Genomic DNA, 24,311 nt, shown 5'->3' with positions numbered 1-24,311 from the left:
GTTGAATTTTTTGTTTGTAAATGATTTTTAATCTTCATTATTTACTTCAAGTTACTACAGTATATTTCTCTATACACACACACACATATATATATATATATATGTATATAATTTTTTTATTTTTTATTTTTTATTATTATTATTATTATTATTATTATTTTATTTTTTTTAAATTATTTTTGGCAAGAGGGGGCGCATTTTAATTTCTTACACACACTTGTTATTTCATATGTTGATGCAATTGTTTTCTGTATTGGGAACATGGAAGATACTTTTCCTTCTTCATGTCTCAAGAAGGGTAGAAATACAAGAACACACACACACACACACACACACACACACACACACACACACACACACACACACACACACACACACACACACACACACACACACACACATTCTTGTATTTTTGCGCCTTCTTGAGACCAGAGAAAAATGTCTACCTCTTTAGGACCACCCTTTCTAGATATATAAAGATGTGTATTTACAACATTAATAATATATACATACTATGCAAATATAAAAAAGCTTTGTTGTGAAAAATGAGTTGGAATTTCACAAGAAAAAGTTCACAATTTCACAAGAAAAACTTAGAATTTTGGCAGTATTATGATACATCCATCCATCCATTTTCTACCGCTTGTCCCTTTTGGGGTCGCGGGGGGTCGCTGGAGCCTATCTCAGCTGCATTCGGGCAGAAGGCGGGGTACACCGTGGACAAGTCGCCACCTCATCGCAGCAGTATTATGATAAAAGTCGTAATTTTACTGAACACAATTCATACTTTTACAAGAAAAACTGAACATTTCTGCAATATTATGAAAACAATTGGAATTTTACTCTTAACAGTCACAATTTCACAAGAAAAGCTTAAAATGTTGACAATTTTATGAAAAGAGTCGCAATTTTACTCGACAAAAGTCACAATTTTATGAGAAAACTTAAAAATGTTGGCAATATTATAATAATCATCATCGGAATTTTTTTTGTGGGGCGGTATAACTCGGTTGGTAGAGTGGCCGTGCCAGCAACTTGAGGGTTGCAGGTTCAATTCCCGCTTCCACCATCCTAGTCACTGCCGTTGTGTCCTTGGGCAAGACACTTTACCCACCTGCTCCCAGTGCCACCCACACTGCTTTAAATGTAACTTAGATATTGGCTTTCACTATGTAAAAGCGCTTTGAGTCACTAGAGAAAAGCGCTATATAAATATAATTCAATTCAATTCAATTCAAATTTTACTTGGCAAAATGATGACAAAAATCACAATTTTAATCAAAAAATTTGATTTTTTTTTACAAGAACAACAAACATTATTTGGGGCAAATGTCAGCATTTTGCATGAAAAAGTAATAATTTTACATAAAAAAGTAACAATTTTACGAGAAAATATTGCAATATTACAGAAATAGAAAGAATATGAGAAATCGTTCCCAGTTGTATAAGAAAAAAGTCGACACATTGTGAGGAAAAAGACTGCTTTTAGTTTAGTTTTTTTTGTTGTTGAATTTTTTGTTTGTAATTGGTTTTTAATCTTCATTATTTACTTCAAGTTATTACAGTATATTTCTCTCTCTCTCTCTCTCTCTCTCTCTCTCTATATATATATATATATATATATATATATATATATATATATATATATATATATATATATATATATATATGTCTTAATAAGGTTATCCAAAAAATAGTGCTCGATACCGTAGTAGAGCGCAATATATGTATGTGTGGGAAAAAAACGTCTCAACTAACATTGGCCACAAATTCCTCACTCTGATTGACAAACACTTCCCCAAAGGCAACACCCTAAGAAAAGTATTCAACAAGAACAACATTAAATTGAGCTACAGCTGTATGAACAATATACGACAAATTATCTCAAACCACAACAAAACAATTGCAAATGAGCCGTCGGCCCCCGGACAGAGCGACCCCAAAACCAACAAAGGCTGCAACTGCCGCAAGAAACCTGATTGCCCTCTCAACGGGGGGTGCTTACAAACATCAGTTGTTTACCAATCTAAGGTAACACGCAAGGACATTAACACATCCGACACATATGTAGGATTAACCGAGGGAGAGTTTAAAACCAGATGGAACAATCACAAGGCTTCTTTCAGGAACCAAAACCTGCGGAATACCACAGAACTCAGCAAACACATTTGGGACCTCAAAGACAATAATGTTGAATATTCAATAACATGGCAAATTCTTGCATCCAGCACACCTTACAATAGTGGTAATAAAAGATGCAACCTATGATTGAAAGAGAAACTGTTTATTATTTACCGTCCAGACCTGTCATCCCTCAACAAGCGCAGCGAAATTGTAACAACATGCCGCCACAGACGGAAACACCTCCTAGGTAACACATGAGCCAATCACCGCGCCCCTACGCCAGCCTGTACCCACCCACTCTGTGCCCTATATAAACCATGGTATGTGAATGCTCCCATTAAAATCTCCTGATGATTGAGGGAACCCCCTAATGAAACAGGCCTGTAGAGATGAAATAGTCTTGTGATTTTTTTCCCACACATACATATATATATACCGTATTTTCCGCACCATAAGGCGCCCTGGGTTATAAGCCGCGCCTTCAATGAACGGCATATTTCAAAACTTTGTCCACCAATAAGCCGCCCCATGTTGTAAGCCGCATCTAACTGCGCTAAAGGAATGTCAAAAAAACAGTCAGATAGGTCAGTCAAACTTTAATAATATATTAAAAACCAGCGTTCTAACAACTCTGTTCACTCCCAAAATGTACGCAAATGTGCAATCACAAACATACGTATATCAACATGGACAGAGCTGCGTGAAAAAAGCCACCCAGCCTCTTAAACTTACCTTAACCACTCGCTCATCTTTTCTTCATCCATCCCTTCGAGTTAGCTTTTATGATGACGCCGGCTGGAAAGGTCTCTTTTGGCAAGGTCTTCCTTTTGAATATCACCATGGGTGGAAGTTTCTGGCCATTAGCATGGCAAGCTAGAACCACAGTGAAGGATGACTTCTCATTCCCTGTGGTGCGAATATTCACCGTACGTGCTCCCGTTGTATCCACAGTGCGGTTCACAGGAATATCAGTTGCTGTGAAATAGTAATCCGTGTGCGGATGGAGAGATTGCGTCTTTTCATGAACCGGATCCCGGTCGCTTAGTAGGAGCCATTTTGTGGTCTTTACAGATGTAAACACACAAAGGAAATGAAACGTACGGTGATATCCGCGCGCTTTTTCTTCTTCTACGCGGGCGGGTGGTTGCTTACAGTAGAAGAAGAAGCGCTTCCTGTTCTATGGGGGCGGGTGCTTACCTTGGCGGTTGCTTGCGTAGAAGAAGAAGCGCTTCCTGTTCTACGGGGAAAAAAGATGGCGGCTGTTTACCGAAGTTGCGAGACCGACACTTTATGAAAATGAATCTTAATATTTATCCATATATAAAGCGCACCGGGTTATAAGGCGCACTGTCAGCTTTTGAGAAAATTTGTGGTTTTTAGGTGCGCCTTATAGTGCGGAAAATACGGTATATATATATATATATATATATATATATTTATTTATTTTTTAATTATTATTAGTATTAGTTTTTTTTATTTTGTTTTAAATTATTTTTGGCAAGTTTACATTTAAATTAGTTAGTTATTTAAATTTCTTACACACACTTGTTATTTCATATGTTGATGCAATGGTTTTCTGTATTGGGAACATGGAAGATACTTTTCCTTCTTCATGTCTCAAGAAGGGTAAAAATACAAGAACACACACACACACACACACACACACACACACACACACACACACACACACACACACACACACACACACACACACACTCACACACACACACACACACACACTCACACACACACACACACACACACACACACACACACCTACCATGTCTTCATTTCCTCTCCAACCACGGAGTTCATTTCATGTTTTATTATGCCGATATGAATTGTGATGATAGCATTGGGGGCGTCAGTTTTGGATATTGCGGTGCTGTCAGTAATAAGCACCTTAAAATATGACACCATATGCCATTATTTGCTATTTCATCTCTTTCAAATTAAAGTACGCCAAAGTTTTGCAGGACTTTGCAACACTTTTGTAACATGCATTTTCTTAACCCCGACACAACCACGGAGGTGTCTATATCAGGGGTGTCACACTCATTTTTGCAAAGGAGAAAAATATATTCCCAGACTAGTAAAATCCTGACACGATAACTTAAAAATAAAGACGATTCAAAGATATCTTTCTTTGTTTACAAAACAGACCGATCAGATTCTGAAAATGTATAAATCGTCAAGCTTTTTATGCACTTAAATGTTGCGGTTCATTTGTCGTTATCAATACTTTATGAATCAATAATGTGATAATTTGGAATTAAGAAGTCTGGTAGAGTTTTAAAAATGCTCCCGATGGCGTTAATTTTTAATCCATCAGAAAGTGAAATAAAAAATAATAACAATGTCAAATTAAAGCTGTGGAGGACTCTTTCCTCCGGGTTCCTCGGACCACCAATCACCGACATGGCAGCTTTGTTCAGGGTTCAGAACACTGGTTTATTTTTCAATAATAGTCTCTGTTGTGCTTTTCAGCAATTGTCTTTTATGTGATTTTGAAGCCGGTCCTGGCACACCCCGCTTCGCTGCAGGTGCGCAGACCACTCCCCCCTCCACAATAGCATATTAATATAGTAATTTCTTCATTTTCCTCCACTGAAGTACTAACATGTGGTTTATTCTGTACTTTTTTAGTACATTTATGTGCACCCAGAAAATGTGTCCCCAGTCATAAGTACAACAGGAAATAATCAAAAGCATATATTTGGGTAGAACGTTCTCAACGTGTTTGACAATCAAGACATGGCGCATAGCTCCGCCCACTCTGAAGTCATGCACATACAAAGAATCGCTATTGCGACATCTAGTGGACACATTTAGAACAGCAATTTAATTGATTCCAAAATTACAGCTCAAAATTCAGCCCGCGGGCCGTAGGTTTGACACCCCTGCTCTATATAATGCCCATTCATCCATTCTTTATACCGCTTATCATTTATGCAATAAATTAATGGATTAATTCATTAATAAGGTTGGAAAATGTGTTAAAAGGTTCAGAGAAAATTAATTTGTTGTATAAAATGAAAGTGAACAAAATTATCAAATAAAATGATGCAAAATAAGATTAAATACATATACATATTTCAACAGAGTTAAAAAATAAATAAATTCTAACATTCAAAAATGTGCTCAGTAGTTCAGAGACAAGTCAATTGTTGAATAAAATGAATAGAGTCAGACTAAGGGGGACTAAAGTTAAATAAAAATGAATTAAATTATGTACAATAAATTAAATAAGGAGCAAATATGTGTCAAGTGGATTTGAGACTTGTTCAATAAAATGGGAATGGAGAAATAATCAAGTTGATCAATAGAATTAAATTAAACAAAAAATGAATACAATGTCATAAAATTCAATATAATTAAAACGTATAGAATAAATAATTATTCTATACTATAGAATAATTATTCTATACTTTAAAATGGGAATGAAGGAATAAAGTTGAACTATATAATTAAATTAAACAAATATAATTAAAAGGTATAGAATAAATGTTCTATAGTATAGAATAATTATTTATTCTATACTTTTTATTATATTTAATTTTATGACATTGTATTAATTTTTTGTTTGATTTAATTATATAGTTCAACTTTATTATTTCTTCATTCCCATTTCATATTACGTATATATATATATATATATATATATATATATATATATATATATATATATATATAGATTCCTGGGATAAATGGAGAATCATGTGCCTCTCAGTCCTTTCCATCGAGGACGTGGAAGACATCTACCTATTTGGAACCGTGATCGCAAGGCTCCTGTTGATTGGGCTGGGCATTGCTCTATTGTATCGTCAAAATTCGTAAGACGATGGCAGCCACTCAAGGGGCCCAAAGGCTGTTCGTCGCAATGGAAGGTTTGGGCCGGGCTGTGGCGATTTCTGAACTGAATCGCAAGATGGATCACATCATGGAAAAGCTGGTAAGGGAAAAATTGGAGGGTAAGGGTGTATATATATATATATATATATATATATATATATATATATATATATATATATACATATATATATATATATACACACACAGAGACTCTCACAGCAGCCTGATTAATAATGCATGCATTTTTATATGCGACAAACTCCCCCCTGAGCATTTGTTTGGAAAGTAGTGCAGCTGTAATGCATTCTTGCTGATGTATGGGCCTGCTCCTGATCCTGCAGCTGGGAATAGCATGCCCTTAAATGTGATGCCTTTTTATACATGAATACCTCGAAACATGTCTGTCTATACAGACATGTTTAAAAAAAAAAACGTAATCAAAGATCCTCTGTATCAGCGGTTCTCAAAAACATGTACCACTTCAGAAAACTCTTGGCTCCAAGCACCACTATAATGACCAACATTGAAATACAGTAGCGTAGTAGGCCTACATATTCATAAAACACATGTTTTGTTTAACAAGTATATTTACTAATGGTTTCTAATGTTGTAAAAAAAGATTGAAAATGGAAAAAGATTAGGGGGGAGGAAGAATTAATTTTCTTGTTTTAGTATGTTTTTTTGTTTGAGGACAAACACGACACAAACCTTCCCAATTGTTGAAAAAACTCACTGTTTAATATGTTTGTGTGTATGGTGAACATCGTTTTGTCCCACTAATTGCGGGGGGACTTGAACTCACCATAGTGTGGACTGTTTGTTTACATGTAAAACCTTCCACTCCTTTGTCTCATTTTGTCCACCAAACTTTTTATACTGTGCGTGAATGCACAAAGGTGAGCTTTGTTGATATTATTGACTTGTTGGAGTGCATGACTGCAAGCTAATCAATGCTATCATGCTATTTAGGCTAGCGGTGTGTACATATTGCATCATTATGACTCGTTTGTAGGTGTATTTGAGCTCATTTAATATCCTTTACTTTTACCGTCTTTGTATATAATTTAGTTTTGCATGTCTCATGACACATTATCTGTATGTAATAATGGCTGCTTTTCTGATAGTTGTTTGTGTGCCATGTTGTTCCAGACCACAGCAAACATTACCCAGCTTGCCAAAGATTTTAATTTCCAGGAGTTATCTCACCTTCTGAGTAGCCTCTGATTTACCAATGGTTTCTAATGTTGTAAAAATGTGTAGAATAAATTTTACATTTCAACATTTCTGTCAACGAATAGTCATTTTGATAGTAGGCTAATATAGCTAATATAGACACTTACATCAAGTGTTGCCTTCATTATAACCCTTATATAAGACTTTTAAAGTCATTTTGATAGTAGGCTAAAATAGCTAATATAGACACTTACATCAAGTGTTGCCTTCATTGTAACACTTATATAAGACTTTTAAAGTCATTTTGATAGTAGGCTAATATAGACACTTACATCAAGTGTTGTCTTCATTATAACACTTATATAAGACTTCTAAAGTCATTTTGATATTAGGCTAATATAGCTAATATAGACACTTACGTCATGTGTTGCCTTCATTATAACACTTATATAAGACTTTTAAAGTAATTTTAAAGGTAGGCTAATATAGCTAATATAGACACTTACATCATGTGTTGCCTTCATTTTAACACTTATAGAAGACTTTTAAAGTCATTTTGATAGTAGGCTAATATAGCTAATATAGACACATCATGTGTTGTCTTCATTATAACACTTATATAAGACTTTTAAAGTCAATTTGATAGTAGGCTAATATAGACACTTACATCAAGTGTTGCCTTCATTATAACACTTATATAAGACTTTTAAAGTCATTTTGATAGTAGGCTAATATAGACACTTACATCATGTGTTGTCTTCATTATAACATTTATATAAGACTTTAAAGTCATTTTGATAGTAGGATCTTGTAGCTATTATAGACACTTACATCAAGTGTTGCCTTCATTACAACACGTATATAAGACTTTTAAAGTCATTTTGATATTAGGCTATTGTAGCTATTATAGACACTTACATCATGTGTTGCCTTCATTATAACACTTATATAAGACTTTTAAAGTCATTTTGATAGTAGGCTATCATAGCTAATATAGACACTTACGTCATGTGTTGCCTTCATTATAACACTTATATAAGACTTTTAAAGTCATTTTGATAGTAGACTAATATAGACACTTACATCATGTGTTGCCTTCATTATAATACTTATAGAAGACTTTTAAAGTAATTTTGACAGTAGGCTAATATAGACACTTACATCATGTGTTGCCTTCATTATAACACTTATATACAACTTTTAAAGTCATTTTGATACTAGACTATTATAGCTAATATAGACACTTACATCATGTGTTGCCTTCATTATAACACTTATATACAACTTTTAAAGTCATTTTGATAGTAGGCTATTATAGCTAATATAGACACTTACATCATGTGTTGCCTTCATTATAAGACTTATATAAGACTTTTAAAGTCAATTTGATAGTAGGTTGTTATAGCTAATATAGACACTTACATCAAGTGTTGCCTTCATTATAACACTTTTATAAAATACTTTTAAAGTAATTTTGATAGTAGGCTAATAAAGACACTAACATCATGTGTTGTCTTCATTATAACACTTATAGAATACTTTTAAAGTCATTTTGATAGTAGGCTAATATAGACACTTACATCATGTGTTGCCTTCATTATAACACTTATATAAGACTTTTAAAGTAATTTTGATAGTAGGCTAATATAGACACTTACACCATGTGTTGCCTTCATTATAACACTTATATAAGACTTTTAAAGCCATTTTGATAGTAGGCTAATATAGACACTTACATCATGTGTTGCCTTCATTATAACACTTATATAAGACTTTTAAAGCCATTTTGATAGTAGGCTAATATAGACACTTACATCATGTGTTGCCTTCATTATAACACTTATATATGTTTTTTTTATTTTTTGCGGCTCCAGACAGATTTTTTCTTTGTATTTTTAGATCCAATATGGCTCTTTCAACATTTTGGCTTGCCGACTCCTGCTCTGCACACAAAAGACAGAAATACATTTTTCATGATCAGATTTTATTCCCCTCCATATTATAAATCTGTGCAGCAATATTCCATGAGTTCAAAGTTCATGCAGGGCATACTTGAAGCCCGTTCACTCCACCACGCTCTCCCTTTTTCTCCTCAACACGTCCCTCCTCTTTTTTATTAATATTTCATAAACGCCGGGCTGAAATTAAGAGCGTGTTTGAATGTGTTCCAATTTCCTTTCCGCTCTAACTCGCCCATTCAGAGAGGGAAGGGCAGGATTGGGTTCATAATGTGACGTCTCTCTGCAAAAGGAATGGCTTCATTTAAAGCCAAGGGTGTCCAAAGTGCAGCCCAGGGGCCATTTTCATTTGTCATCTCTCATAAAAAGTATATACACTATATTGCCAAAAGTATTTGTCCACCTGTCTTGACTCACATATGAACTTGAAGTGCCATCCCATTCCTAACCCATAGGGTTCAATATGACACCTTTTGCAGCTATTACAGCTTCAACTCTTCTGGGAAGGCTGTCCACAAGGTTGCGTAGTGTGTTTATTAGGAATTTTCCACCATTCTTCCAAAAGCGCATTGGTGAGGTCACACACTGAAGACCTGGCTCTCAGTCTCCGTTCTAATTCATCCCAAAGGTGTTCTATCGGGTTCAGGTCAGGACTCTGTGCAGGCCAGTCAAGTTCATCCACACCAGACTATGTCATATATGACCTTTGCATTGTGTACTGGTGCACAGTCATGTTGGAAGGCCTTTCTGTCTTGCCTCTGGTAAGGCGGTCACATTTTTTTCCGCTCCCTTCTTCTCCCTGCTTGCTCTCTTTGTTTTTGTCTTGTCTACACTTTTTTGAAGCCTCTTTCTTTGCGCTGTCTTCCAAATCTAAACATCAGACATGGAAATGATCAGCTGGATTCTCGACTCAATTGACAAAATCTTTTCGAGGAGGAAAAGAGCTTCTGGGGAGCCTGACTGCCCTGATGGAACCATTGCTGCGGGGTACGTGAGAGATTCCTGGGATAAATGGAGAATCATGTGCCTCTCAGTCCTTTCCATCAAAGATGTGGAAGACATCTACCTATTTGGAACCATGATCGCGGCTCCTGCTGATTGGGCTGGGCATTGCTCTGGTGTATCGTCAAATTCATAAGACGATGGCAGCCACTCAAGGGGCCCAAAGGCTGTTCGTCGCAATGAACTTAATCGCAAGATGGATCACATCATGGAAAAGCTGGTAAGGGAAAAATTGGACATGAGGGCCAGCATGGACGAATAGAACAGACAAGCCATTGTAATGTCTGCTCGCGGAAAAACAAAAAATCCTAATTTACGATTTGACTCCCTCGAATGGCCTTGACGCTGCAACAACAGGAGCAGGCTATTCTGAAAACATCCCCCCGAGGACACCTCAATGATGGACGCTTTTGACCTCCCTCCCTCCTCAACGACACCTGGAGTCGAACTTTTGCTTGCATGCAGAACGGCCCCAGGCCTATGGACATGAACACTACATCAACACACCCAAGACAATGGGCATATACACACACACACACCCTCCCCCACCCCACGCCTTCACCACCGCTTGATTCCTCTTCGGCGTGATGGACGGCTGGCAGCGCTTCATAGCAGCAGTCGACCTACAGACTATAAAAATGGGACCCATTACCTCCCTGCTTGGCACTCAGCATCAAGGGTTAGAATTGGGGGTTAAATCACCAAAAATTATTCCCGGGCGTGGCCACCGCTGCTGCCCACTGCTCCCCTCACCTCCCAGGGGGTGATCAAGGGTGATGGGTCAAATGCAGAGGATAATTTTGCCACACCTAGTGCGTGTGTGACAACAATTGGTCCTAACCCTAACCCTAACCCTAAGTGCAAGTTAAAACTCTACTATGCAAAATGAAAGCCATTTATCAACAACACCCAGAATATAACTTAACTCCTGAAAAACAACCCCACACCATAATTCCTCCTCCACCGAAGCATGATTCATCAGTCCAGAGAAGGCGTCTCCACTGCTCTAGAGTCCAGTGGCGACGTGCTTTACACCACTGCATCCCACGCTTTGCATTGGACTTGGTGATGTGTGGCTTGGATGCAGCTGCTCGGCCATGGAAACCCATCCCATGAAGCTCTATGCGTACTGTACGTGGGCTAATTGGAAGGTCACTCCAGAGAAGGCGTCTCCACTGCTCTAGAGTCCAGTGGCGACGTGCTTTACACCACTGCATCCGACGGCTTAGATACAGCTGCACGGCCATGGAAAGCCATTCCGTGAAGCTCTCTGCGTACTGTACGTGATTCATCAGTCCAGAGAAGGCAACTCCACTGCTCTAGAGTTCAGTCGCGACGTGTTTTACACCACTGCATCCCACGCTTTGCATTGGACTTGGTGATGTGTGGCTTAGATGCAGCTGCTCGGCCATGGAAGCGTGATTCATCAGTCCAGAGAAGGCGTCTCCACTGCTCTAGAGTTCAGTGGCGACGTGCTTTACACCACTGCATCCCACGCTTTGCATTGGACTTGGTGATGTGTGGCTTAGATGCAGCTGCTCGGCCATGGAAACCCATTCCATGAAGCTCTCTGCGTACTGTACGTGGGCTAATTGGAAGGTCACTCCAGAGAAGGCGTCTCTACTGCTCTAGAGTCCAGTGGCGACGTGATTTACACCACTGCATCCCACGCTTTGCATTGGACTTGGTGATGTGTGGCTTAGACGCAGCTGCTCGGCCATGGAAACCCATTCCATGAAGCTCTCTGCGTACTGTACGTGGGCTAATTGGAAGGTCACTCCAGAGAAGGCGTCTCCGCTGCTCTAGAGTCCAGTGGCGACGTGCTTTACACCACTGCATCCCACGCTTTGCATTGGACTTGGTGATGTGTGCCTTAGACACAGCTGCTCGGCCATGGAAACCCATTCCATGAAGCTCTCTGCGTACTGCACGTGGGCTAATTGGAAGGTCACTCCAGAGAAGGCGTCTCCACTGCTCTAGAGTCCAGTGGCGACGTTCTTTACACCACTGCATCCCACGCTTTGCATTGGACTTGGTGATGTGTGGCTTAGATGCAGCTGCTCGGCCATGGAAACCCATCTCATGAAGCTCTCTGCGTACTGTACGGGGGCTAATTGGAAGGTCACTCCAGAGAAGGCGTTTCCACTGCTCTAGAGTCCAGTGGCGACGTGCTTTACACCACTGCATCCCACGGCTTAGCTGCAGCTGCACGGCCATGGAAACCCATTCCGTGAGGCTCTCTGCGTACTGTACGTGTTTCATAAGTCCAGAGAAGGCGTCTCCACTGCTCTAGAGTCCAGTGGCGACGTGTTTTACACCACTGCATCCCACGCTTTGCATTGGACTTGGTGATGTGTGGCTTAGATGCAGCTGCTCGGCCATGGAAGCGTGATTCATCAATCCAGAGAAGGCGTCTCCACTGCTCTAGAGTCCAGTGGCGACATGCTTTACACCACTGCATCCCACGCTTTGCATTGGACTTGGTGATGTGTGGCTTAGACACAGCTGCTCGGCCATGGAAACCCATTCCATGAAGCTCTCTGCGTACTGTACGTGGGCTAATTGGAAGGTCACTCCAGAGAAGGCGTCTCCACTGCTCTAGAGTCCAGTGGCGACGTGCTTTACACCACTGCATCCCACGCTTTGCATTGGACTTGGTGATGTGTGGCTTAGATCAGGCTGCTTGGCCATGGAAACCCATTCCATGAAGCTCTCTGCGTACTGTACGCGGGCTAATTGGAAGGTCACTCCAGAAAAGGCGTCTCCACTGCTCTAGAGTCCAGTGGCGACGTGCTTTACACCACTGCATCCCACGCTTTGCATTGGACTTGGTGATGTGTGGCTTAGACAGAGCTGCTCGGCCATGGAAACCCATTCCATGAAGATCTCTGCGTACTGTACGCGGGCTAATTGGAAGGTCACTCCAGAGAAGGCGTCTCCACTGCTCTAGAGTCCAGTGGCGACGTGCTTTACACCACTGCATCCCACGCTTTGCATTGGACTTGGTGATGTGTGGCTTAGATGCAGCTGCTCGGCCATGGAAACCCATTCCATGAAGCTCTCTGCGTACTGTACGCGGGCTAATCGGAAGGTCACTCCAGAGAAGGCGTCTCCACTGCTCTAGAGTCCAGCGGCGACGTGCTTTACACCACTGCATCCCACGGCTTAGATGCAGCTGCGCGGCCACGGAAACCCATTCCGTGAAGCTCTCTGCGTACTGTACGTGGGCTAATTGGAAGGTGACATGAAGTTTGGAGCTCTGTTGTTCCCCAAACTCTTCACTTTTCTTATACTAAAGTTGACATTGGAATAATTTAGGAGCGAGGAAATTTCACGACTGGATTTGTTGCACAGGTGGCCATCCTATGACAGTTCCACGCTGGAAATCACTGAAAGCGGCCCATTCTTTCACAAATGTTTGTAGAAACAGTCTCCATGCCTAAGTGCTTGATTTGATACACCGGGTTAAGAGATTAGGACACCTGGTTCTCATCATTTGGATGGCCAATATAGTGTGTATGTGATGTCGACAGATCGGAGTGGCAGGCTGTCATTTTTACGGCGTGGAATGGGGATGAAATCTCCCCCTCGTGGACACGCGACGGTCGTTTAAAGTGCGAGGGAAGCTCCGACGGCCCCAGAAATGCGGCATCTGCCGTGGATGTGGGAGATAAAATAGAATATGCGATATGAAGCTGTCAGGGTCATGATGAGAGAGGAGAAGAACATGGAGCGAGCACTAAATCCCCGCAGGGGGTCCATTGTTTCTTCCTGCCTTATAGCACCACAACACACATTTTCTTCTCCAACCAGTAAACTAGAAGGTTTCTGTGCACTTTTTTTACAAGACACTTTTTCTTTTCATCGCCTAATTTTGGCCCGCGTACTTTGTCGCCGGCGGCGCTCGGCGTTGGCGACTCAGAGGGGAGTCGGCGGCAGTTAGCGCTTAGTGAATATCAATTTGTGGTAATGGTGCGGATATCAATTTTTCTTCTTGTTTCCTGTGTGCCACACCGCAGCGGTGCTTCGGGGGATGAGCAATGCCGATTAGCAGTAGCCCGGGTGTAGTCGCTCAACCACGGAGAAGGGATCCCGATACAACACAGTCATTGGGCGCTCTAATCCTTAAGGATTTCCACATCGAGCTCAAAGTGTGCAAAATATCTCACAATCGCGCTCTCCCTGACCACCTGAGGGCACCACAGACTGTGGACGCTTTTAAAAATGTCATGTCTGTGTAATCATGTTTTGTTTTAGTCATGTTTTGTTTAGTTATTGGACTCTTTAGTTTCAGGCTTTTCACTCCCTTGTCTTGTTTCCATGATTACCCATTAGGGGTTCATATTGATAATCTTCTCTGCTGGAAGACACATATTGACAAACTGTGCAATAGACTGCAACAGAGGCTATATTTTTTTGCGAAGATTAAGATTGTACGGCGTAAGCAGCCACATCATGATGATTTTCTACCGTGCCATTGTAGAGAGCATCATTAGATTGGCAACCTAACCGTTAAGCTAAAAAGCAAACTGGCCGGCATGCATAAAACGGCAATGAAAATCGTAGGGAGGAAAGAATATGAGCCTATACGGAGCATCTATGAGCAGGCAGTTAGGAAAAAAGCTAAGAAAATTATTTCCAACTCACAACACCCACTCTTTCCTGAATATGGAACCCTGCCATCAGGGAGAAGACTCCGGGTCCCACTATGCAAATCTAACCGCCTTAAATTATCATTTGTCCCAGCCTCCATTAAGCTGACCAACAATGTGCAATAGAATTTTAATACATAGGTTAGCACTTTTTTAGCACATAGCACTTTAGCACATAGCACTTTAGAACTAAGCACTTTAGCACACAGCACTTTATCCATGAGCTCTAGTGCAATGCACATTGGTACTTTATCTTTATCTCCATACTGTAGATGTTATGCCTACATCAAAGTGCCACCTATGTCTATCAAGCTCCATGTTCTGATGTTTAAACGTTAGTTGTATGGTTGTGGTTGTGTCTGTGCTTGTGTTTTTGTTCTGTTGTTTTTGGGTATGTTAAGAAAGCAATGATGCACTGTGCCCAAGACAAATTTCCCCGCGGGGACAATAAAGTTGAACCTTGAACCTTGAACCTTGATTAGTTTCACCTGTTCCACGTTTGGACTCATTGTGCACTCTTGTTTGTCACCATAGCAACCCATTAGTTTTCACCTGTCACGTCACGCACCTGTTTCACGTTTTGAGTCACGCACCTGTTTTCGTTAATCGTGTCTGCAGTATTTAAGTTCATTGTTTTTCAGTTTGTCTGTCTGGTGACATCCCCACATTTATGCTCGGCACATTTCTGACACTTGATTTCATGTCCATCGTTCATGCTGCTCCTTTTAGTCCATGCCAAGTAAGTTTTGTTATTAATGCTATAGTCTTTTGGTTTCATAGTTTGTTCTACGCCACTGTGCGCGCTTTTCGTTTGTACCTTATTTTGATATATTAAATAAATCATGTGTTTACATTCCCGTCTCGCCCGAGCCAACTTTCCGTTGCTTTCCGGAAAAGCAAAACCCTTCTTTTTAAAAAAACCTTCTTTTTTTTTTAAAATATATGCATACTCGTTTTTGCTATTTGGCTGTTCTAGTTTTTGTTTTTATTTATTTTTTAAAATCTTTTTAATATATATATTTTTTAATTATTTTTTTATTTTTTTATATATTTTTTTTAATACACTGTAGCACTTTGAGGTTGTTTACTCAATGTAAAGTGCTTTTTTACAAATAAAATCTATTATTATTATTATTAGCAACAAGGTTTTCCTGCATACTCCTTTATCTCCTACAATCAGACATCCATCCTTACTGTAGCGACTCAATGCAGTCATTGGCCAGTCTACCAAACCCAAAAGCAGTAAATAAAAAAAGAATACAAAATTTGCAAATCCTTTTCAACTTACATTCAATTGAATAGACTGCAAAGACAAGATATTTAACGTTCCAACTGGAAAACGTTATTTTTTGCAAATATTAGCTCATTTGGAATTTGATGCCTGCAACGTGCTTCAAAAAAGCTGGCACGAGTGGCAAAAAAGACCACGAAAGTTGAGGGATGCTTGTCAAACACTTTTTTGGAACAGGTGGGTGCCATGATTGGGTATAAAAGCAGCTTCCATGAATGTTCGGTCATTCACAAACAAGGACGGGGCGAGAGTCACCACTTTGTCGACAAATGCGTGAGCAAATTGTTTAAGAACAACATTTCTCAACCAGCTATTGCAAGGAATTTAGGGATTTCACCATCGACGGTCTGTAATATCATCAAAAGGTTCAGTGTGGGGACAAGTGTCTCCAATATTGTCCACACCTGTCTCCATCCAAACACAGCAGTGCGCTCTTAAACGCACGCCGGGAAGCGAGGGAAAATGACATTAAATCAAGCGCTTGGCTCCGTTTAATCCGAGGGGAAATCCCCTGAGCAAAGTCCGTGTAGTTAGTCCACCATGATTATCAAGCCAAACGACGCTAGTGCACATGCGCCTGACTACGTGTTGCCTAAAGTGCATTAATAAATGACATTTTATGGTAATTAAAAAATTACAGCTTCCATGAAATGCTCAGTCATTCAAAAACAAGGACGGGGCGAGGGTTACCGCTTTGTGAACAAATGCGTGAGCAAATTGTCGAACAGTTTAAGAGCAACATTCCTCAACCAGCTATTGCAAGGAATTTAGAGATTTCATCATCTACGGTCCGTAATATCATCAAAAGGTTCAGAGAATCTGGAGAAATCACTGCACGTAAGCGATGATATTACGCACCTTCGATCAGTCAGGCGGTACTGCATCAAAAAGCGACATCGGTGTGTAAAGGATATCACCGCATGGGCTCGGGAACGCTTCAGAAAACCACTGTCAGTGAAATCTCCCGAGCAAAGTCCGTGTAGTTAGTCCACCATGATTATCAAGCCAAACGACGCTAGTGCACATGCGCCTGACTACGTGTTGCCTAAAGTGCATTAATAAATGACGTTTTTTGGGGAATTAAAAGTTATTCACAAACAAGGACGGGGCGAGGGTCACCACTTTGTCGACAAATGTGTCAGAAAATTGTTAAGACAAAACATTTCTCAACCAGCTATTGCAAGGAATTTAGAGATTTCATCATCTACGCTCCGTAATATCATCAAAAATATCAGAGAATCTGGAGAAATCACTGCACGTAAGCGATGATATCACGCACCTTTGATCCCTCAGGCGGTACTGCATCAAAAAGCCACATCGGTGTGTAAAGGATATCACCGCATGGGCTCGGGAACGCTTCAGAGAACCACTGTCAGTGAAATCTCCCGAGCAAAGTCCGTGTAGTTAGCCCGCCATGATTAACAAGCCAGACGACTCTAGTGCGCATGCGCCTGACTACGTGTTGCCTAAATTGCATTAATAAATTACGTTGTATTGGTAATTAAAAGTTATTCACAAACAAGGACGGGGCGAGGGTCACCACTTTGTCGACAAATGTGTAAGAAAATTGTTTAGGAACAACATTTCTCAACCAGCTATTGCAAGGAATTTAGAGATTTCATCATCTACGCTCCGTAATATCATCAAAAGGTTCAGAGAATCTGGAGAAATCACTGCACGTAAGCGATGATATTACGCACCTTCGATCAGTCAGGCGGTACTGCATCAAAAAGCGACATCGGTGTGTAAAGGATATCACCGCATGGGCTCGGGAACGCTTCAGAAAACCACTGTCAGTGAAATCTCCCGAGCAAAGTCCGTGTAGTTAGTCCACCATGATTATCAAGCCAAACGACGCTAGTGCACATGCGCCTGACTACGTGTTGCCTAAAGTGCATTAATAAATGACGTTTTTTGGGGAATTAAAAGTTATTCACAAACAAGGACGGGGCGAGGGTCACCACTTTGTCGACAAATGCGTAAGAAAATTGTTTAGGAACAACATTTCTCAACCAGCTATTGCAAGGAATTTAGAGATTTCACCATCTACAGTCCGTAATATCATCAAAAGGTTCAGAGAATCTGGAGAAATCACTGCACGTAAGCGATGATCTTACGGACCTTCGATCCCTCAGGCGGTACTGCATCAAAAAGCCACATCGGTGTGTAAAGGATATCGCCGCATGGGCTCGGGAACGCTTCAGAAAACCACTGTCAGTGAAATCTCCCGAGCAAAGTCCGTGTAGTTAGTCCACCATGATTATCGAGCCAGACGACGCTAGTGCACATGCGCCTGACTACGTGTTGCCTAAATTGCATTAATAAATTAAGTTTTATTGGTAATTAAAAGTTATTCACAAACAAGGACGGGGCGAGGGTCACCACTTTGTCGAGAAATGTGTAAGAAAATTGTTTAGGAACAACATTTCTCAACCAGCTATTGCAAGGAATTTAGAGATTTCACCATCTACGGTCCGTGATATCATCAAAAGGTTCAGAGAATCTGGAGAAATCACTGCACGTAAGCGATGATCTTACGGACCTTCGATCCCTCAGGCGGTACTGCATCAAAAAGCAAAATCGGTGTGTAAAGGATATCGCCGCATGGGCTCGGGAACACTTCAGAAAACCACTGTCAGTGAAATCTCCCGAGCAAAGTCCGTGTAGTTAGTCCACCATGATTATCGAGCCAGACGACGCTAGTGCACATGCGCCTGACTACGTGTTGCCTAAAGTGCATTAATAAATGACGTTTTTTTGGTAATTACAAAATTACAGCTTCCATGAAATGCTCAGTCATTCAAAAACAAGGATGGGGCGAGGGTTACCGCTTTGTGAACAAATGCGTGAGCAAATTGTCGAACAGTTTAAGAACAACATTTCTCAACCAGCTATTGCAAGGAATCATCAAAAGGTTCAGAGAATCTGGAGAAATCACCGCACATAAGCGATGATATTACAGACCTTCGATCAGTCAGGCGGTACTGCATCAAAAAGCGACATCGGTGTGTAAAGGATATCACCACATGGGCTCAGAAAACCACTGTCAGTAACTACAGTTTGTTGCTACATCTGTAAGTGCAAGTTAAACTCTACAATGCAAAGCCACAGCCATTTATCAACAACACTCAGAAACGCCGCCGGCTTCGCTGGCCCCCCGAGCTCATATCAGATGGACTGATGCAAAGTGGAAAAGTGTTCTGTGGTCTGACGAGTCCACATTTCGGATTGTTCTAGGTGTAAAGTGTAAAAGCCAGCATGTGTGATGGTATGGGGGTGTATTAGTGCCCTAGACATGGGTAACTTACACATCTGTGAAGGCACCATTAATGCTGAAAGGTACATACAGGTTTTGGAGCAACATATGTTGTTATCATGGACGCCCCTGCTTATTTCAGCAAGACAATGCCCAAGCCACGTGTTACAACAGCGTGGCTTTGTAGTAAAAGAGTGCGGGTACTAGACTGGCCTGCCTGTAGTCCAGACCTGTCTCCCATTGAAAATGTGTGGTGCAATATGAAGCCTAAAATACGCTGCAATGCATCACTGCGACCAACTAATGTACCGCCTGCCCTCACCTGAGCGCCAACAGCACCCGGCAGCTGAGATGTGAGGCTGCTAACGATTAACACAATTCAGCGGGATTATCCAATTAGGCGTCGGTGCAGGCGGTATTGCAGTGGAGAGGATGGACTTCCTCCCAGGTTTCATTAAAGCGCCACCCGGAGCCGGCTGCCGTACAGGCCCAGGCTAAATAAGATCATAAATCCGCTGCTCCCTACTTTTATGAGCATGACGGGAAGTCTATTAGAACTTTCATAAGCGGCGGGCGGCGCCGGGAGAGAGAGAGCGGGCGCCGGCGACAACACACCAGTCAGCTGATCCTGCCGGAGGAAAGACGGGGAAGGGGGAGAGGCGGCACTTTGGGAATGCGTCAAGCTGTGACTCTCATTCACAGCAGCTGATGGACGCTGTATTGAGAAAATAAAAGCAACATCAAATAGTTTTAGTGTGGGGGACAAGAGTCTCCAATATTGTCCACACCTGTCTCCATCCAAACACAGCAGTGCGCTCTTCAACGCGGCAAGGGAAAATGACGATAAACCAAGCGCTTGGCTCCGTTTAATCCGAGGGGAAATCTCTCGAGCAAAGTCCGTGTAGTTACTCCACCATGATTATCAAGCCAAATGACACTAGTGCGCATGTGCCTAACTTCGTGTTGCCTAAAATGCATTAATAAATGACGTTTTTTTTGGATGGGGCGAACAAATGCGTGAGCAAATTGTCGAACAGTTTAAGAACAACATTTCTCAACCAGCTATTCCAAGGAATTTAGGGATTTCACCATCTACAGTCCGTATTATCATCAAAAGATTCAGAGAATCTGGAGAAATCACTGCACGTAAGCCATGATATTACGGACCTTCGATCCCTCAGGCGGTACTGCATCAAAATGCGACATGAGTGTGTAAAGGATATCGCCACATGGGCTCAGGAACACTTCAGAAAACCACTGTCAGTAACTACAGTTCGTCGCTACATATCTGTAAGTGCAAGTTAAAACTCTACTATGCAAAGCCACAGCTATTTATCAACAACACCCAGAAATGCCGTCGGCTTTACTGGACCCGAGCACATCTAAGATGGACTGATGCAAAGCGGGAAAGTGTTCTGTGGTCTGAAAGGTACATACAGGTTTTGGAGCAACATTAAGTTTCTCAGTTCGAAGGGGCTTCCGTTTCAGTTCACCCCAAAGGTGTTCATCATGGTTGAGGTCTGGGCTCCAGTTTAAGTCCTTGCATTCATCAAAGCTGGCTTGCTGTGCTGGCAACTACAAATGGGGGCCAATAGCAATGCCCCTGATTGGTTGATGAATCAATTAATGAAAATGTGTCTCAAAGCTTGTGGGGACACTTCTCTCCTGCACAAGACTAGATTAGAAAACCAAGAAATCCAATCTTTACTGCAGGTAATTGATACACACACACACACACACACACACACACACACACACACACACACACACACACACACACACACACACACACACACACACACACACACACACACACACACACACACACACACACCTTGAAATGAGCAGTTGGTGTGTTCTCAAACACAAGTACAGTACAGTCACAGAGGCATGTTCACCACTGTGTTACATGGCCTTTCCTTTTAACAACACTCAGTAAAGGTTTTCGGGGGGTCTCCATTGTGCTATTTTAGGCTTCATAATGCGCCACACATTTTCAATGGGAGACAGGTCTGGACTACAGGCAGGCCAGTCTAGTACCCGCACTCTTTTACTATGAAGCCATGTTGGTGTAACACGTGGCTTGGGCATTGTCTTGCTGAAATAAGCAGGGGCGTCCATGATGACGTTGCTTGGATGGCAACATATGTTGCTCCAAAACCTGTATGTACCTTTCAGCATTAAAGGTGCCTTCACAGATGTGAAACTTACCCATGTCTTGGGCACTAATACACCCCCATACCATCACAGATGCTGCCTTTTACACTTTGCGCCTAGAACAATCCGAATGGTTCTGTTCCTCTTTGGCCCGAAGGACTCGACGTCCAAAGTTTCCAAAAACAATTTGAAATGTGGACTCGTCAGACCACAGAACACTTTTCCACTTTGCATCAGTCCATCTTGGATGAGCTTGGGGCCCCGGGTGTTGTTGATAAATGGCTTTCGCTTTGCATAGCAGAGTTTTAACTTGCACTTACAGATGTAGCGACCAACTGTAGTTACTGAAAGTGGTTTTCAGGAGTGTTCCTGAGCCCATGTGGTGATATCCTTTACACACTGATGTCTCTTTTTGATGCAGTACCGCCTGAGGGATCGAAAGTCATGGGAATTCGATGTTACGTGCAGTGATTCTCTGAACCTTTTGGTGATATTACGGAGCGTAGATGGTGAAAATCCCTAAATTCCTTGCAATAGCTGGTTGAGAAATGTTGTTTTTAAACAATTTGCTCAGGCATTTGTTGACAAAGTGGTGACCCTCGCCCCGTCCTTGTTTGTGAATGACATGGAAGCTGCTTTTATACCCAATCATGGCACCCACCTTTTCCCAATTAGCCTGTTCACCTGTGGGATGTCCCAAATAAGTCTTTGATGAGCATTCCTCTAACTTTCCTCACTCTTTTTTGCCACTCGTGCCAGCTTTTTTGAAACATGTCGCAGGCATCCAACTCCAAATGAGCTGATGTTTGCAGAAAATAACAACGTTTCGCAGTCTTTTCAATTGAATATAAGTGGAAAAGGATTAGCAAATCATTGCATTCTCTTTTTATTTACCAACTTCACTGGTTTTGGGTGTGGTGGTTTCTCGGATTGCATCAGTAAATGCTACACTGAGGGGTGTCTAGGTAAGATGACGTGAATACAGTGGAAGAAAAGAGCCGAAAGATAATTCAGGGGGAATAAATAAAAGAAGCTGCTCTTTTTGTTATTAAATCCATAACGTACTCACCTCTGCAATATATATCAATGAAAAATGTCTTGGAGACCAAATCCGATATTTTCACCGTCAAAATGCGAAGGGTGGGGCGGGGGGGGTCGGCAGGCTGCTGTCCGTCAAAGATCATAAACCTTTATGCAGGCCATTTTGAAGCTCAATGAAGCAAATTGTTTTGATCGATTCCAGGCTATAAATCATTTGATTAAACACTGCTGCGGATTTTATTTTTATCGCAGCCCCATTTTTTTTTTTGCAACCTGGATTTATAGACCGTGCATCAAACCTGTGACAGGTTTGAAGTCCATAAAAGGGGTTTCAAATCACAGCCATCATGTAACAGGTGTGAAGTCCTGACTGTGTCGGCAATAAAGGAGAAAAAAAACAGGTTTAAAAATCGGCCGAGGCGACAACAGGCGGTCCTCGTTTCACGCTCGTAAAACGCGCTTCCGAGATTAATTAAAAAGTCTGTTTTAGGTTCGAGACTTGCTGGTGAACTAGTGTGTGCCTTATGCGGAGCTACGCCGAGGAAGTGTCTGAAATCCGAAGTGTAAAAGGCAGCATGTGTGATGGTATGGGGGTGTATTAGTGGCCAAGACATGGGTAACTTACACATCTGTGAAGGCACCATTAATGCTGAAAGGTACATACAGGTTTTGGAGCAACATATGTTGTTATCATGGACGCCCCTGCTTATTTCAGCAAGACAATGCCAACTGTGTTACAACAGGGTGGCTTCGTAGTAAAAGAGTGCGGGTACTAGACTGGCCTGCCTGTAGTCCAGACCTGTCTCCCATTGAAAATGTGTGGTGCATTATGAAGCCTAAAATACCACAACAGAGACTGTTGAACAACTTAAGCTGTACATCAAGCAAGAATGGGAAATAATTTCACTTCAAAACGTTTATTGAGTGTTGTTAAAAGGAAAGGCCATGTAACACAGTGGTAAAAATGCCTTTTTTGCAATGTGTTGCAGCCATTAAATTCTAAGTTAATGATTATTTGCAAAAAAAAAAAAATGTTTACTGAGTGTTGTTAAAAGGAAAGGCCATGTAACACAGTGGTAAAAATGCCTTTTTTTGCAATGTGTTGCAGCCATTAAATTCTAAGTTAATGATTATTTGCAACAAAAAAAAATGTTTACTGAGTGTTGTTAAAAGGAAAGGCCATGTAACACAGTGGTAAAAATGCCTTTTTTGCAATGTTTTGCAGCCATTAAATTCTAAGTTTATGATTATTTGCAAAAAAAAAAAAAAGTTTACTGAGTATTGTTAAAAGGAAAGGCCATGTAACACAGTGGTAAAAATGCCTTTTTTGCAATGTGTTGCAGCCATTAAATTCTAAGTTAATGATTATTTGCAAAAAAATAAAAAAATGTTTACTGAGTGTTGTTAAAAGGAAAGGCCATGTAACACAGTGGTAAAAATGCCTTTTTTGCAATGTGTTGCAGCCATTAAATTCTAAGTTTATGATTATTTGCAAAAAAAAAAAAAATGTTTACTGAGTGTTGTTAAAAGGAACGGCCATGTAACACAGTGGTAAAAATGCCTTTTTTTGCAATGTGTTGCAGCCATTAAATTCTAAGTTAATGATTATTTGCAAACAAAAAAAAATGTTTACTGAGTGTTGTTAAAAGGAAAGGCCATGTAACACAGTGGTAAAAATGCCTTTTTTGCAATGTGTTGCAGCCATTAAATTCTAAGTTTATGATTATTTGCAACAAAAAAAAAATGTTTACTGAGTGTTGTTAAAAGGAACGGCCATGTAACACAGTGGTAAAAATGCCTTTTTT

At 40.9% G+C, this 24,311-nt stretch overlaps 1 protein-coding gene across 2 annotated transcripts in view; it reads right to left on the bottom strand.

Moving 5' to 3' along the window:
* The window catches only part of olfm2a (olfactomedin 2a), a 274,363-nt gene that overhangs the window by 95,154 nt on the left and 154,898 nt on the right, over positions 1-24,311 (bottom strand). The gene's annotated exons all lie outside the window — the stretch shown is intronic.

The sequence above is a fragment of the Nerophis lumbriciformis genome, linkage group LG24, assembly GCF_033978685.3.
Source record: "Nerophis lumbriciformis linkage group LG24, RoL_Nlum_v2.1, whole genome shotgun sequence".
Classification (NCBI taxonomy): Eukaryota; Metazoa; Chordata; class Actinopteri; order Syngnathiformes; family Syngnathidae; genus Nerophis; species Nerophis lumbriciformis.
This window is presented reverse-complemented; position numbering and strand designations above follow the sequence as displayed.